Here is a 15,124-nt window from a genome sequence, read left to right on the forward strand (position 1 = left end):
CTTAGTATAAGTAAATGTAACTTTTTCACAATCGTTGTAAAGAAAATAAAGTTTAACTTAAATACCATGTAACATTTTTTTCAATTGGCCTCTGACACGGGAGGTATTTCCCTTACATTGTTTGCTATGTACTAGTTAGAATTAACCTTTACTTCAGGTCATTCATCTAACCGACTTACAACAACATTGGCTGACACATTGCATACAAGCCCTTTTAATCATCAAGATTTAACTTCGGGTCATCTTAGACTTGGAATTGGAATACGTATGTATCGGATGAGTTGCAGTGGACAGACCTTGAAACATACGCGAAAGTTAAAATTGTTAATGATTTAAGTCTTGTAATTAATGCTTGCCTATCTGCAATTCCATTGGCTGAAAATGAAGGTTGTATTCTATGAACTGATGGCTCTTTGGGCGGGCATGCTGATGTTTCGAACGTCCGCCACGCGGTGTCTCATTAGAACGCTTCAATATAACAAACCTACTCAATTTCGAAGCGTAAGGAATAACACGGGGATTATTACAATGAACAAAGTGAAACAACTGATTTACAGATAATTGTTAGATCTTTAGTACATATTTTGCTCACATCAAGAGCTAAGTAAAAACAGAAAATGGTTTAGAAAAAGCGTTTTCTGATGAAAATGATATCGCTCAACACACTCGTGGTGTTCCCTTTTTCATCAGGAATTCTAGTATAGACAGAAATAGAAACGTATACTATACAATATAGAAACTACAATTAAAGTAGTCCGGCCCATTTAGCCACAATTTCCTTCAGCATCACACGATTCGTCAGATTTCTTGGCAAATGGAGATTCTTCCGCATGAGCGTGTTCTTTGGTCGCATCAAGTAGTGCGGGAACTATTTCCCGCAATAATTTGACCTCCCTGGTATAGAGGCGATCTTCAACCGAGTCGGTTCTGTCAAACACGTACGACTTCAAGGTGTCCATGTTGTATTCTGGCCAAGTTTCCGCACCATCTCCGTTAGGGTTTCTGAAAATGCATTTTAAGGTTTATCAATCCTATATGCATCTGTAAAGCATTTCGTTCCGGGACTACCTTTCCAGCATGTTCTTGACTCGCTTGTTGGTATTCAGTGGCATCGCCGGACATATTAAAAGAACATCCATTAAGCAGATTACAACAACAAGATTTCAGCGATTTGGTTTCAATAATAAGTTTGAGCTCGCGGACGCGCTTTGACTGACGTAAAGGCATTTCGCGCTCAACATTAAAACAGTTAACATGTATTTTTGGACTCTTAACGTCGAAGTCGGTGTCACAGGCTTCGGCCTGTCGACTTCATTGTTTAAAAGACCATAATAAACACTAACTATTGTATATTATAGAAGACTAAAAATGGATGGATTGAATGATAATTCAAAGTAGCCTTTCAGCTCTGCGCGACTGGTAAAAACAGTTTCTCATTTCCCAGAATACGAATTCTTATCATTTATTATCATATTTCAGAAAAAATGCGCCTAAATGTATTTCGACAACAATTCTAGTACATTGTCTTGTTAAATCATAATATTCTCAAGTTTGGTTTAGGCTTGGAATAATATCCATTAAGTAATCTTTATAATTTACAATTAAGTATAGGTTGTTGTTGTTTTTTGGAGGTCTACATGGACTCTAATAGTTCGAGCATGGCGCAGTCAGACGAACGTTAAATGTTCATTTATGCCTCCGCATAAATGGCAACGTATATAATGGTTGAAAATTTTTTTTTACTGACAAAGCCCTGCCTAACTGACCTTTTTGTGTGTTTATCTTTCACTAATCTATCAATGACCAGCCGATGGTAAGACGGTAAATGAAGCAATATGCATGTTAACATTAAGTATTTTGCAATTAAACACCATTCATGGTCATTTACACGAGTATTAATCCTTTTACTAACCAGAAATGTTATATTTCCAGTGCAAATTTCGCTTAAAGCGTCTGGTTGAATGATACTCATTACTCTAAAATAATATTAAGCAGGGACGGGTCCATGAATCAACCTAAGAGGGTGCGTAACCCTTTTGACTTGTGGCCCTCCGTCAGAACCGAAAATAAATTGGTTTAAAGTGTTGGCGTGGGGGGGGGGGGGGGTGCTCCCCCAAGAACATTGAAAACAATTTCTAGTTCAAAATGGTGCTTTTTTGGAGTAATTTGGTACTTATTTTCTCCTATATTGACATTAAAAGTAAACTTGGACGAGGTTAGGGTGGATGTGGTGGGCGCCGGGTGTTCCCCTACCCCTGATACCGCTTCTGTTATGCACTTTTAAATACGGCAAATATAACGTCAGCCAATATGAACATTTATCGAAGAAAAACTTGAAAAATACCATCATCAACTTGGCCCAAAGATGATTTCAACGATGTTCTTAATTTGTTTGTTTATGCAGCAAATCCATAGCCTGGCGGCTCTAACATTTGAAAAATAGAACAAACAAGTGACTTATGAATTTGGTAGATTATATTGAATAAGAAGTTATAGTCAGCGTTTATTTTTGATCTTCTATATAAAATCGGAGGCCGCCAAGGGGCAGCCCGGCGTCGAAGTAGTCGTTAAGATCACCCAAGATAAACACTGTTTTTTTGTCAAAAATGTAGAAATTCCTATCAAGCGTGCATCCGCAAACCACTGGGCAGCCATTGAATGACTAAATCAAACTTTGGTGGAACGTTTCTTAATCATACAATCCCGGGTCTCGACCGGCGATCGCATTTGCGGATACATGAGCGTAAAGACTATTTAATAGTAACTTAAAGTCTCAGTTTTAGTTTTGGTTTTCTGAACAATTAAGTAGGCAGGCCGGGTCCCGATTTCTCGAAACTTCTTCAGTCTCTTATAACAGGATTGAGCTAAGCTCACTATTTTTGGTTTTAAATAAATTGCGTAATGTGAACTTCCTTAAAATATGTTATACTTTAGATAGGATTTATCTTCATGATAATCAGAATAAACCAGTTCTTATTCATCAAAATTCAATATAAGTGTGTTATTTGGCTTATTGAAATAAGCTACTTAAACCTGTTAAGCTTAAGAAGTTTCGAGAAATTGGGGCCGGGTAAAGCCTGTCGCCGACTTATTATTTGGAAGATTAAAAATGAATGCTAACAGTAAGAAATGGCGATCAAATGCGTCTATACTAGCCACTGCGCACGTACAAGTTTCTAAATACAGTAACTCACTTAAAACAACACATTAAAGCTGCACTCTCACAGATTGAACGTTTTGACAACTGTTTTAGTTTTTGTCTTGAAACGAACCAATTTTTGCGAAAATGCATAGAAACCAGTTAAATAAGACTGGTGACAAAAAAATAGATCGTAGATTTTGTATATTGAAGTTCAAAAATTGGTGTTTTATGCATTTTTCTTAACGGGTTAAGCCATAAAATATTAATTTTCGAACGGAAATATGATAATCTGCGATCTAATATTTTGTCAGCAATCTTTTATCATTGGTATGCAGATATTGACGCATAAATTTGCTCTTTCCAAGACAAAAAATAAAAAGGTTGTAAAAACTGTAAATCAGTGAGAGTGCAGCTTTAATGATGAACTGGAATTATGGTTGTGTTCGTTATTTAATGGCATTTCGGTAGTTTTGTAATGTTTGGTTGTCCGAGCTTTTCTAAATGAAAACATGTGAGGCTCTGTCCGGCGATCCCATTAGCGGAGGCATGACACTGAACACTTCTTATTAAGGATTAAATATTTGAAGTTTTAAGATGACCTGTACAGTTAAAGTGTATACGTCTGTTTAAACAGCAAGAACTAAATCGCAGGACAAATACATGCATCAAAGCTCTCCACAATGCTTGTCTTGACATTCAATGTCACTCAAATTTGACCTTTTGAGTAAGCACATGCGTATTTTATCTGCTGTTTCAGCAAGGCCGCACACGAGCTTCGATTTCGTTATATCCTAATATTTATAAATGATTGCTATGATCTACAAGCCCTTATTGAGCACTTAAATAAAACTTGGTTTAGGTTATGCATAAACTCATTTAACAAGGACACAGTCAAGTTCTGTCGGGGAAATAGGACATGCAGTGATTTATTTAATTAAATTGGACCCTTGTATACACACATATTTCAGAGCTCTCGGTCCTGAGCAAAAAAGAAAAAAACACTAAGTGTCCCAATATACTTTAGAGCGCTTATTGCGGATATGATAAATATGTTTAAGAATGCAGGCTCACCATTCGCAGCGAAATGAATTACTGGCCACAAATGTATCTACATTTTACTAATAACTTATAATGAATTGAATTGAATTGACAAATGTTTATTTTTACATTGTGCTTTAAGGTTCGATATGGACTTTTCTGCCACCTGCCTGGACTGTTATCAATATTTTCTCATTATATTATTAGATTCAAGCGGGAAATATATACTCGTGATAGTAGCATCGTGTTATTACCCAAACTTAGCGAAGTTGCTCCAGTACGTCATCATTCGCTCGGACAGGTCCAGTTCCCACTCAGGCGGCCGGTAACCAGTCTTCTTATACAGAAATTCATAGTCAAGGGAGTAGCCGAACACAGGGGCGATCTCGTCTCCATGGTTAGCTTGAGTGGCCCAGTCAGGGGTCGGCACGAGCCGTTGGTCCAGTGATGGGCGGAAGTTGTACATGAAGGTGCGAGTGTTGGAACTGTTCGCATGCATAAGACCCATTTCCGTGCCTGGTATATTGAAGAATACATCCGAGGAGAGTTTCACGAATTGCATTCTGGCATCGGTCGGGTTTTGCCAGTCGGTGTATTCGAGGGCAACGAGGTCACGTACAGCTTCAGGAATAGCTTGTCCAATAAAGGTCATACCCAACATTGACGGCGTCTATATGGTCTTAATGTCCTCGTCAGTGATTTTCACGTTATCAATGAGTTCCTGGTCAAGGGAACCTACCGCGAAGCTCAGCCACAGATGGCCCTCTTGGCCGTTTGTTCCGGTCATAAAGTTCAACTCCCTAAAGAACTCAACCTCCTCCCCCGTATCAGTTTGCTTTGCATTTCGGATAATATCGCTTGCTGCTTTCTTTATGAATCTCCCTTCGGTCGTTGGCATGAATGTAATTTTCAACATTTTCTGCATGTCATTTTTTGCATCGTCGGCAAAGTCAACAAACTGAGCTGCTGTGAGGTCCTGCAGACATGCAAAAACATCATCTGTTGTTTCTGTCTTGCAGCCAAATTCTTCAGCTACAAATTTTGCACTATCCATGGTGTCAAATGCTGCACCTATAAACGGCATACTTGCTGAGCCACTTTGAGCAATTGCGTTCTGGAAAAGTCCTCGGTTAGGAGGATACAAACTTTGGGCGGTTACGCTAATACCTCCCGCCGACTCCCCAAATATGGTTATGCTGTTTGTGTCTCCACCGAACGCTTGTATATTGTCTTTCACCCACTGGAGGGCCAGACGTTGGTCAAACAGTCCCTGGTTCCCCGGGGCCCGCTCGTCCCCTATGTTCAGGAAGCCGTACAACCCTAGCCGGTAGTTAATGGTCACAACAATCACGCTCCCGTGCGCCGCCAGCACCTCCCCGGGGTAGTAGCGCCCCGCCCCCATACTGAAACCCCCTCCATGAATCCATACCATCACAGCCCGACCCCCAGACCGGTCCACCGTACCCTGGGGCACGTATATATTCAAATACAGACAGTCTTCATTAGTAGATCTAAACCCAACGCTTAAATAGTCTTGTTGCACACAATCGAGCCCCATCTTGGTTGCTTCAAAGGGCTCTGTAAACGGTTCCGTGGGCTCTGGCACCTTAAACCTCAGTTTACCCACCGGGGGCTGGGCAAAAGGAATACCCAGATATTCGTCTACATTATACTTGTTGTCTTTAAACGAGACACTGTTGGTCTTACCCTTTATAGTTCCTAATTTGGTTTCAACGTAGGGTCCATCGCACACAGCACATGTAAATATGCAAACTAAAATAACAGTTCCTGATAACATATACAACCACGCCATATTCAGTTCTCACAGCTTAGGCTGTTCAGATTTAGTCTAAACTGAGCCCTATCCTGTGTGCCATTTCAAACACGATCAATACTAGTGTACGAAATTTTACTCCAAAGTTCAAATATACGGATAACAGTGGTGGATCCAGGACTTTCTAAATGGAGGGGCACAACTAATTATAAACATATTACAAAATTATAAAACTATTTTGAATGCATTATTTTAATAATATAATGACATGGAATTCACATTTGACGTCGCTGTCAATGATGTTTGTCAGATCAATTGAATTAAAAAGATAGCATTAACTGATATAAGATAAACCATTCACAAAAATATCATGCCGGTTTGGGCAATCGAAACGGGGTCGACGGATTTTAAAGCAAAGTCGTTAACTTAAATTATTCTGTATTAATTTGCAAAGGCTCTAGCCATTCGGAGCTCCTCGGCCATTTTATCGAAAACAACCTCGGATGTATTTGGATGGTTTACACACTCAAAAAGTGGTACGTTTAAGTCCGCTGCAAGTAGATCGCGTAGTAATTTTATTTAGCAGTTAAACTTTGTGACTTAACTCTTGGGATTCTTCATTATGTTTACTATAATACAATTCAATGACAATAAATTTAAACTTAGATCAATAAATACAACTCTAAAACATTACATTTAACTAATGATATAATTCAAAATTTTACGAACTACTTCAACAGATGTACCGGCATACATTCGAGGTTGTTTTCGATAAAATGGCCGAGGAATTCCGAATGAGGCTCTAGCATGATTCCGACGTTAATAAATGCCGAATTGGAAAGTTCAAGGCGGCAAGACAATGACATTATTTAAAGCAATGACGAACATATAATGTGCACATGTTAACAGTTTAAAACAACTTGTATTTCTGGTATAGTATATATTCTGAAAATAGTAAACTTACCCGTATAACTGCAGCCAAGTTTTGTTTTTACTTTTGATCAGCTGTCTGTGTAAAATTGGGCGCCGATTTATCATTATCGAATGTTCGGGTCCCGATGTCATTTTCATCAGACTTTTTCGTGTCGTATACTATATTATACTTTGAAATTGGCATACCATAAATAACGGAACATGAGAATCAGGTTCAATTGTATATATGCTGAAATATTTATATAAACTTTAAATTGTGACAAAACAACTTATTTGTACAATTAAAACAATAAAGATGTGTCCCAAAAACAATACTTGCCGGTCAGCTGGGGGTGGGGGGCACGGGCCCTCTATGACCCCCGGTAGTTCTTCCACTGGATAACCAATGATGCAGGTCTATGCTAACTTTCAGCTTAACAGTAATCGGTTATACCCAGTACGTCGTTATGTGCATACAATATTTGTCATCCCCAGTGATGTACTTGATTTTAACCTCACTCACAGCTGATTAGCTCGGTGTCATGATACCGATTCTTTCCAAAATTGTCAACGTTTCGTTCAGTTTCAGAGAAATCAAAAACTTTTCAAATGTTCACGAGGTTTTGAAACTTTACGAAACATGAGCAACTTATCATTTGCGTTTAGAAGACCTATGTGCTTTTTTTTGTGAAAAGGTTTGACATAAATGATAAATGAGGCTCAGTTTATATGTATTATTTATAATTCGATAAAATTATTTTGATATTATAAACATGGCGTATACTAATCTTTATTTTCACAAATTATAACAATCGTTCCATCACTTTCCGTAAATCTGATCATATTATAGTTCGTATTCTTCTTTTAAAGCTGCACTCTCAGAGATTGCACCTTTTGGCAACTTTTTCTTTGTCCTGGAACGAGCCAATTTATGCGAAAAGTGCATGGAAACCAGTGATATAAGACTGCTGACAAAAATTCAGATCGCAGATTTTCATATTTAGATCAAAAATTGATGTTTTATGCATTTTTTCTTAAACCGTTAGTAACGCTTTTAGCCGTAAAACACATTGATTTTCGAATGGATTGTTTAGTTACGGCTTTGTTGTTGCGTGTTTGGTTGACTGTTATTATCGAGTGATGTTATCAATGTGTTGTTTTAACGTCAAAATATCACGGACTCTTTGTGAAAGTCCTGGGGGGCTAGTGGTGATAGCGCTCGTTTGATTCTTTCTTAACTTAATAGCATGGGCTAGAACCCCACAAGAATTAGAAAAACTAAAATTCCTCTTTATACTATGATTGTATTTTTCTGCAATTTCGATATAATAGAATAAAATAATGATAAAATAAGAGTTTTCAGGTGTTATCCCTTACAACGTGAAGTTATAATAAAGGCCATTCTTTATGGTAAAATATCTTATACTAGCACATACTTCATCTACATCTTTAAACATGGAAATATACATATAAATATTTGTATATAATACAATATATATAATGTTTCGTTAATGCATGTACACAAATGAGACACTAACATAATGCTTATAAGCACTTTAAGAATGAAAACATATGTTTTTCAATTGAATTTGTAGCAATCTCTTTAGAATGGCACTAGAACATCCATCAACGAATTCTTCATAATTCACAATCACTGTCGTTGTTTTGCTTGCTCGGGAACAGGGCTAGGACGCAGTCGTACAGTGAAGCTGGGTCAAGAAAATAATGCTCATCAATATCATTTAGATTCTTATTATTACAGGTTTGAGCGAACATGCATGTTTCAAGGTTTGACGTTTGGTATATGTTCAAAAACAATTTTACAATGAATTAAAAACGTTGTTTGTGTTTCATTATGCCCTACTCTAAATTACAAGGCATATTTTGTTTATATGTTAATTATAGTATCACTATCACATTATCGGATATTTGGACTTAAGCACATTTTTTCTGGTAAAATAAATACCACTTTACAGAAATTGAAAGGTTAAATCACAAACTTATTTAACAAATGTTATCATTTTGATTGAACTTGTGACTTTTCGGAACAATGCAAACACCGTTGAACAGTTCCATTTATAACAGATATAGAAGGACCTGTAGGGCAAACTACACTTAACATGCAAGAAACTGCCATGGACATTTTCATCGAAGCAAAACTATTTAAAATGTCAACATTACAATTAAACAAATATAGAAAAGAAGCAAATACAGGCTTAAAGGTCGAGTGTTAAACCCTTCTATAAGTGACCTCCCCCCCCCCCCCCCCAATTTGTGTACAGTACACAACCTCTGTGAATTGATCTTAATCTACTTGTCTTGATCCCTCTTATAAGGCTTCCGATCTGAGTATCCTGCTGTGCAGTTTTTGAAGTTTTATTATAGAAATGGACCCTAAATGGCCCTGGGCCAAGAAACGAATACACATGAAATTGGCCCCTACTGTGACATCGGAGCAATTATCAGGAGATGCACAGCAGGGGATTATCTAGTTAGAATTAACCTTTACTTCAGGTCATTCATCTAACCGACTTACAACAACATTGGCTGCCACATTGCATACAAGCCCTCTTAATCATTAAGATTTAACTTCGGGTCATCTTAGACTTGGAATTGGAATACGTGTGTATCGGATGAGTTGCAGTAGACAGACTTGGAACATACGCGAAAGTTGAAATTGTTAATGATTTAAGTCTTGTACTTAATGCGTGCCTATCTGAAATTTCACTTGCTGAAAATGTAGGTTGTATTCTAAGAACTGATGGCTCTTTGGCCGGGCATGCTGATGTTTCGAACGTCCGCCACGCGGTGTCTCACTAGAACGCTTCATTATAACAATCCTACTCCATTTCGAAGCGTAACAGACACACGGGGATTATTACAATGAACAAAGTGAAACGACTGATTTACAGAAACTTGTTTGATCTTTAATACACATTTTGCTCATATCAAGAGCTAAGTAAAAAAACAACAGAAAATGGTCTAGAATAAGCATTTTTCTGATGAAAATGACATCGATCAACATACTCATGACACGCCCTTCTTTTTACAAGGAATCCTAGTAAAGACATAAATAGAAACGCATACTATACAATATACAGTTATAATTAAAGTAGTCCGGCCCATTTAGCCACATTTCCCTTCAGCATCACACGATTCGTCAGATTTCTTGGCAAATGGAGATTCTTCCGCATGAGCGTGTTCTTTGGTCGCGTCAAGTAGTGCGGGAACTATTTCCCGCAATAATTTGACCTCCCTGGTATAGAGGCGATCTTCAACAGAGTCAGTTCTGTCAAACACGTACGACTTCAAGGTGTCCATGTTGTATTCTGGCCATGTTTCCACACCATCTCCGTTAGGGTTGCTAGAAAAAATGATGGGTTGAATGATAATTCAAAATAGCCTTTGAGCACTGGGCGACTGGTAAAAAGAGTTTCCCATTTCCCAGAATACGAATTCTTAATAGTTATTACCATACTACAGAAAAACGTATTTCGCCAACAATTCTAATATTCATTAATTAATTTTTATAATTGGCAATTAAGTATAGTTTTTTAGGTCTACATGGACTCTATTCGTTCAAGGATGGCGCAGTCAGAGAGACGTTAAATGTTCATTTATGCCTCCGCATAAATGATAACGTATATCATGGTTGAACTAATTGTTTTACTGACAAAGCCCTGTCTAACTGACCTTTTTTACTTCTATCAATGACCAGCAGATTATAAGACAGTAAATGAAGTAAGTCCAAATTTCGCTGAAAGCGCCTGGTTGATAAAACTTATTACTCTGAAATAATACTAACTAGGGGCGGATCTATGAATAGACCTAAGAGGGTGCGTAACCATTTGACTTGCGTCCCTCCCTCACAACCGAAAAGTAATTGGTTTAATGTGTTGGCGGTGGGGGGGGGGGGTGTACTCCCTCAAGAACATTGAAAACAATTTCTAGTCCAATATGGTGCACTTTTTTGGAGTAATTTGGTACTTATTTTCTTCTTTATTTACATAAAAAATAAACTTGTACGAGTTTAGGAGGTGGATGTGGTGGGCGCCGGGTGCGCCCCTACCCCTGATACCGCTTCTGATATGCACTTTTAAATACGGCAAATATAACGTCAACCAATATAAAAATTTATCGCAGAAAAACTTGCAAGTTTCAAAATACAGTAACTCACTTAAAACAACATATTAAAGCTGCACTCTCACAGATTGAACGTTTTAGACAACTTTTTTAGTTTTTGTCTTGGAACGAGCCAATTTTTGCGAAAATGCATGGAAACCAGTTATATAAGACTGGTGACAAAAAAGTTGATCTCAGATTTTTTTATATTGAAGTTCAAAAATTGGTGTTTTATACATTTTTCTTAAAACGTTAGTAACGGTTTAAGCCATATAACATTAATTTTTGAACGGAAATATGAAAATCCACGATCTGATTTTTTTGTCAGCAATCTTATGCATCAGTCAATTGTAACCACGCACGCCCCCCCCCCCCACGTCCGGGGAATAGCGGGGACTTTGACTATCGGTCCAACCAACCCCGGATAAAATTCCCGGGGACGAACTGATGGTAAAGTCCCCGCTAAATACCCCCGCACCCAAGGGACCTAGGTAAGGCCCATTCCCCTCTATATTTTGCGCGAAGACAAAACCACCGCATTCATCCGGCACGGCGGGCCACCTGAAAGGTAAAAACACGGTCCATCTCCCCGGGTATCCCCGGTATACACCCGAACCGGAAGGGGGGCGTGGTTACAATTGACTGGTGCATTACATCATTGGGTTGCAGATATATATATGCAATAATTTGCTCTTTCCAAGAAAAAAAAAGTTGTAAAAACGGTGAATCTTTGAGAGTGAGCTTTAATGATTAAATGAATTTTTGGTTGTGTTCGTTATTTAATGGCAATTTGTTAGTTTTGTAATGTTTGGTTGTCCGAGCTTTTCTTAATGAAAACATGAGAGGTTTTGTACGGCGAGCGGAGGCATGACACTGAACACTTGTTAAGGATTAAATATTGGAAGTTTTTAGATGGCCTGTACAGTTAAAGTGAATACGTCTGTTTAAACAGCAAGAACTAAATCGCAGGACAAATACATGCATCAAAGCTCTCCACAATGCTTGTCTTGACATTCAATGTCACTCAAATTTGACCTTTTGAGTAAGCACATGCGTATTTTATCTGCTGTTTCAGCAAGGCCGCACACGAGCTTCGATTTCCTTATATCCTAATATTTATAAATGATTACAATGATCTACAAGCCCTTATTGAGCACTTGATTTTGGTTATGCATAAACTCATTTTACAAGGACACGGTAAAGTTCTGTCGGGTAAATAGGACATGCAGTGATTTATTTAATTGAATTGGGTCCTTGTATACACACATATTTCAGAGCTCTCGGTCCTGAGCAAAAAAGAAAAAAAAACTAAGTGTCCCAATATACTTTAGAGCGCTTATTGCTGATATGATAAATATGTTTAAGAATGCAGGCTCCCCATTCGCAGCGAAATGAATTACTGGCACAAATGTATCTACATTTTTTTAATAACTTATAATGAATTGAATTGACAAGTGTTTATTTTTACATTGTGCTTTAAAGTTCGATATGGACTTTTCTGCCACCTGCCTGGACTGTTATTAATATGTTCTCATTATATTATTAGATTCAAGCGGGAAATATTTACTCGTGATAGTAGCATCGTGTTATTACCCAAACTTAGCGAAGTTGCTCCAGTACGTCATCATTCGCTCGGACAGGTCCAGTTCCCACTCAGGCGGCCGGTAACCAGTCTTCTTATACAGAAATTCATAGTCAAGGGAGTAGCCGAACACAGGGGCGATCTCGTCTCCATGGTTAGCTTGAGTGGCCCAGTCAGGGGTCGGCACGAGCCGTTGGTCCAGTGATGGGCGGAAGTTGTACATGAAGGTGCGAGTGTTGGAGCTGTTCGCATGCATAAGACCCATTTCCGTGCCTGGTATATTGAAGAATACATCCGAGGAGAGTTTCACGAATTGCATTCTGGCATCGGTCGGGTTTTGCCAGTCGGTGTATTCGAGGGCAACGAGGTCACGTACAGCTTCAGGAATAGCTTGTCCAATGAAGGTCAAACCCAACATTGACGGCGTCCATATGGTCTTAATGTCCTCGTCAGTGATTTTCACGTTATCAATGAGTTCCTGGTCAAGGGAACCTACCGCGAAGCTCAGCCACAGATGGCCCTCTTGGCCGTTTGTTCCGGTCATAAAGTTCAACTCCCTAAAGAACTCAACCTCCTCCCCCGTATCAGTTTGCTTTGCATTTCGGATAATATCGCTTGCTGCTTTCTTTATGAATCTCCCTTCGGTCGTTGGCATGAATGAAATTTTCAACATTTTCTGCATGTCATTTTTTGCATCGTCGGCAAAGTCAACAAACTGAGCTGCTGTGAGGTCCTGCAGACATGCAAAAACATCATCTGTTGTTTCTGTCTTGCAGCCAAATTCTTCAGCTACAAATTTTGCACTATCCATGGTGTCAAATGCTGCACCTATAAACGGCATACTTGCTGAGCCACTTTGAGCTATTGCGTTCTGGAAAAGTCCTCGGTTAGGAGGATACAAACTTTGGGCGGTTACGCTAATACCTCCCGCCGACTCCCCAAATATGGTTATGCTGTTTGTGTCTCCACCGAACGCTTGTATATTGTCTTTCACCCACTGGAGGGCCAGACGTTGGTCAAACAGTCCCTGGTTCCCCGGGGCCCGCTCGTCCCCTATGTTCAGGAAGCCGTACAACCCTAGCCGGTAGTTAATGGTCACAACAATCACGTCCCCGTGCGCCGCCAGCACCTCCCCGGGGTAGTAGCGCCCCGCCCCCATACTAAAACCCCCTCCATGAATCCATACCATCACAGCCCGACCCCCAGACCGGTCCACCGTACCCTGGGGCACGTATATATTCAAATACAGACAGTCTTCATTAGTAGATCTAAACCCAACGCTTAAATAGTCTTGTTGCACACAATCGAGCCCCATCTTGGTTGCTTCAAAGGGCTCTGTAAACGGTTCCGTGGGTTTTGGCACCTTAAACCTCAGTTTACCCACCGGGGGCTGGGCAAAAGGAATACCCAGATATTCGTCTACATTATACTTGTTGTCTTTAAACGAGACACTGTTGGTCTTACCCTTTATAGTTCCTAATTTGGTTTCAATGTAGGGTCCATCGCACACAGCACATGTAAATATGCAAACTAAAATAACAGTTCCTGATAACATATACGACCACGCCATATTCAGTTCTCACAGCTTAGGCAGTTCAGATTTAGTCTAAACTGAGCCCTATCCTGTGTGCTTAAGCCATTTCAAACACGATCAATACTAGTGTACGAAATTTTACTCCAAAGTTCAAATATACAGTACGCTCGTGTGCGGCCTTGCTGAAACAGCAGATAAAAACAGTGGTGGATCCAGGACTTTCTAAATGGAGGGGCACAACTAATTATAAACATATTACACTATTTTGAATGAATTATTTAATGGAATTAATCGTTAACTTAAATTATTCTGTATTAATTTACAAAGGCTCTAGCATGATTCCGACGTTGATAAATGCCGAATTGGAAAGTTTCTAGGCAACAACGTTTTGAATTTAAAGTAGTTAAATGCACCGTCATGTACAAACATATCTTGTTGACACACAATGACATTATTTAAAGCAATGACGAACATATAATGTGTACATGTTAACAGTTTAAAACAACTTGTATTTCTGGTATAGGATATATTCTGAAAACTGTAAACTTACCCGTATAACTGCAGCTAAATTTGTTTACTTTTGAACCGCTGTCTGTGTAAAATTGGGCGCCGATTTATCATTATCGAATGTTCGGGCCCCGATGTCATTTTCATCAGACTTTTTTTGTGTCGTATACTAAATTATACTTTGAAATTGGCATACCATAAATAATGGAACATGAGAATCAGATTCAATTGTATATATGCTTATTTGTACAGTTAAAACAATAAAGATATGCCCCAAAAACAATACTTGCCGGTCAGCTGGGGTGGGGGGCACGGGCCCTCTGTGACCCCCGGTAAATCTTCCACTGGATAACCAATGATGCAGGTCTATGCTAACTTTCAGCTTAACAGTAATCGGTTATACCCAGTACGTCGTTATGTGCATACAATATTTGACATACATAGTGATGTACTAGATTTTAACCTCACACACAGCTGATTAGCTTAGTGTCATGATACCGATTCTTTCCAAAA

The 15,124-nt window shown here is 38.9% G+C and overlaps 1 pseudogene; it reads right to left on the reverse strand.

Annotated features, from left to right (window-relative positions):
* Positions 1-576: 576 nt before the first annotated feature.
* LOC128204313 (uncharacterized) lies at positions 577-14,231 on the reverse strand (annotated as a pseudogene).
* Between the last annotated feature and the right edge of the window lie 893 nt (positions 14,232-15,124).

This window comes from Mya arenaria, chromosome 10, assembly GCF_026914265.1.
Source record: "Mya arenaria isolate MELC-2E11 chromosome 10, ASM2691426v1".
NCBI classification, from domain to species: Eukaryota; Metazoa; Mollusca; class Bivalvia; order Myida; family Myidae; genus Mya; species Mya arenaria.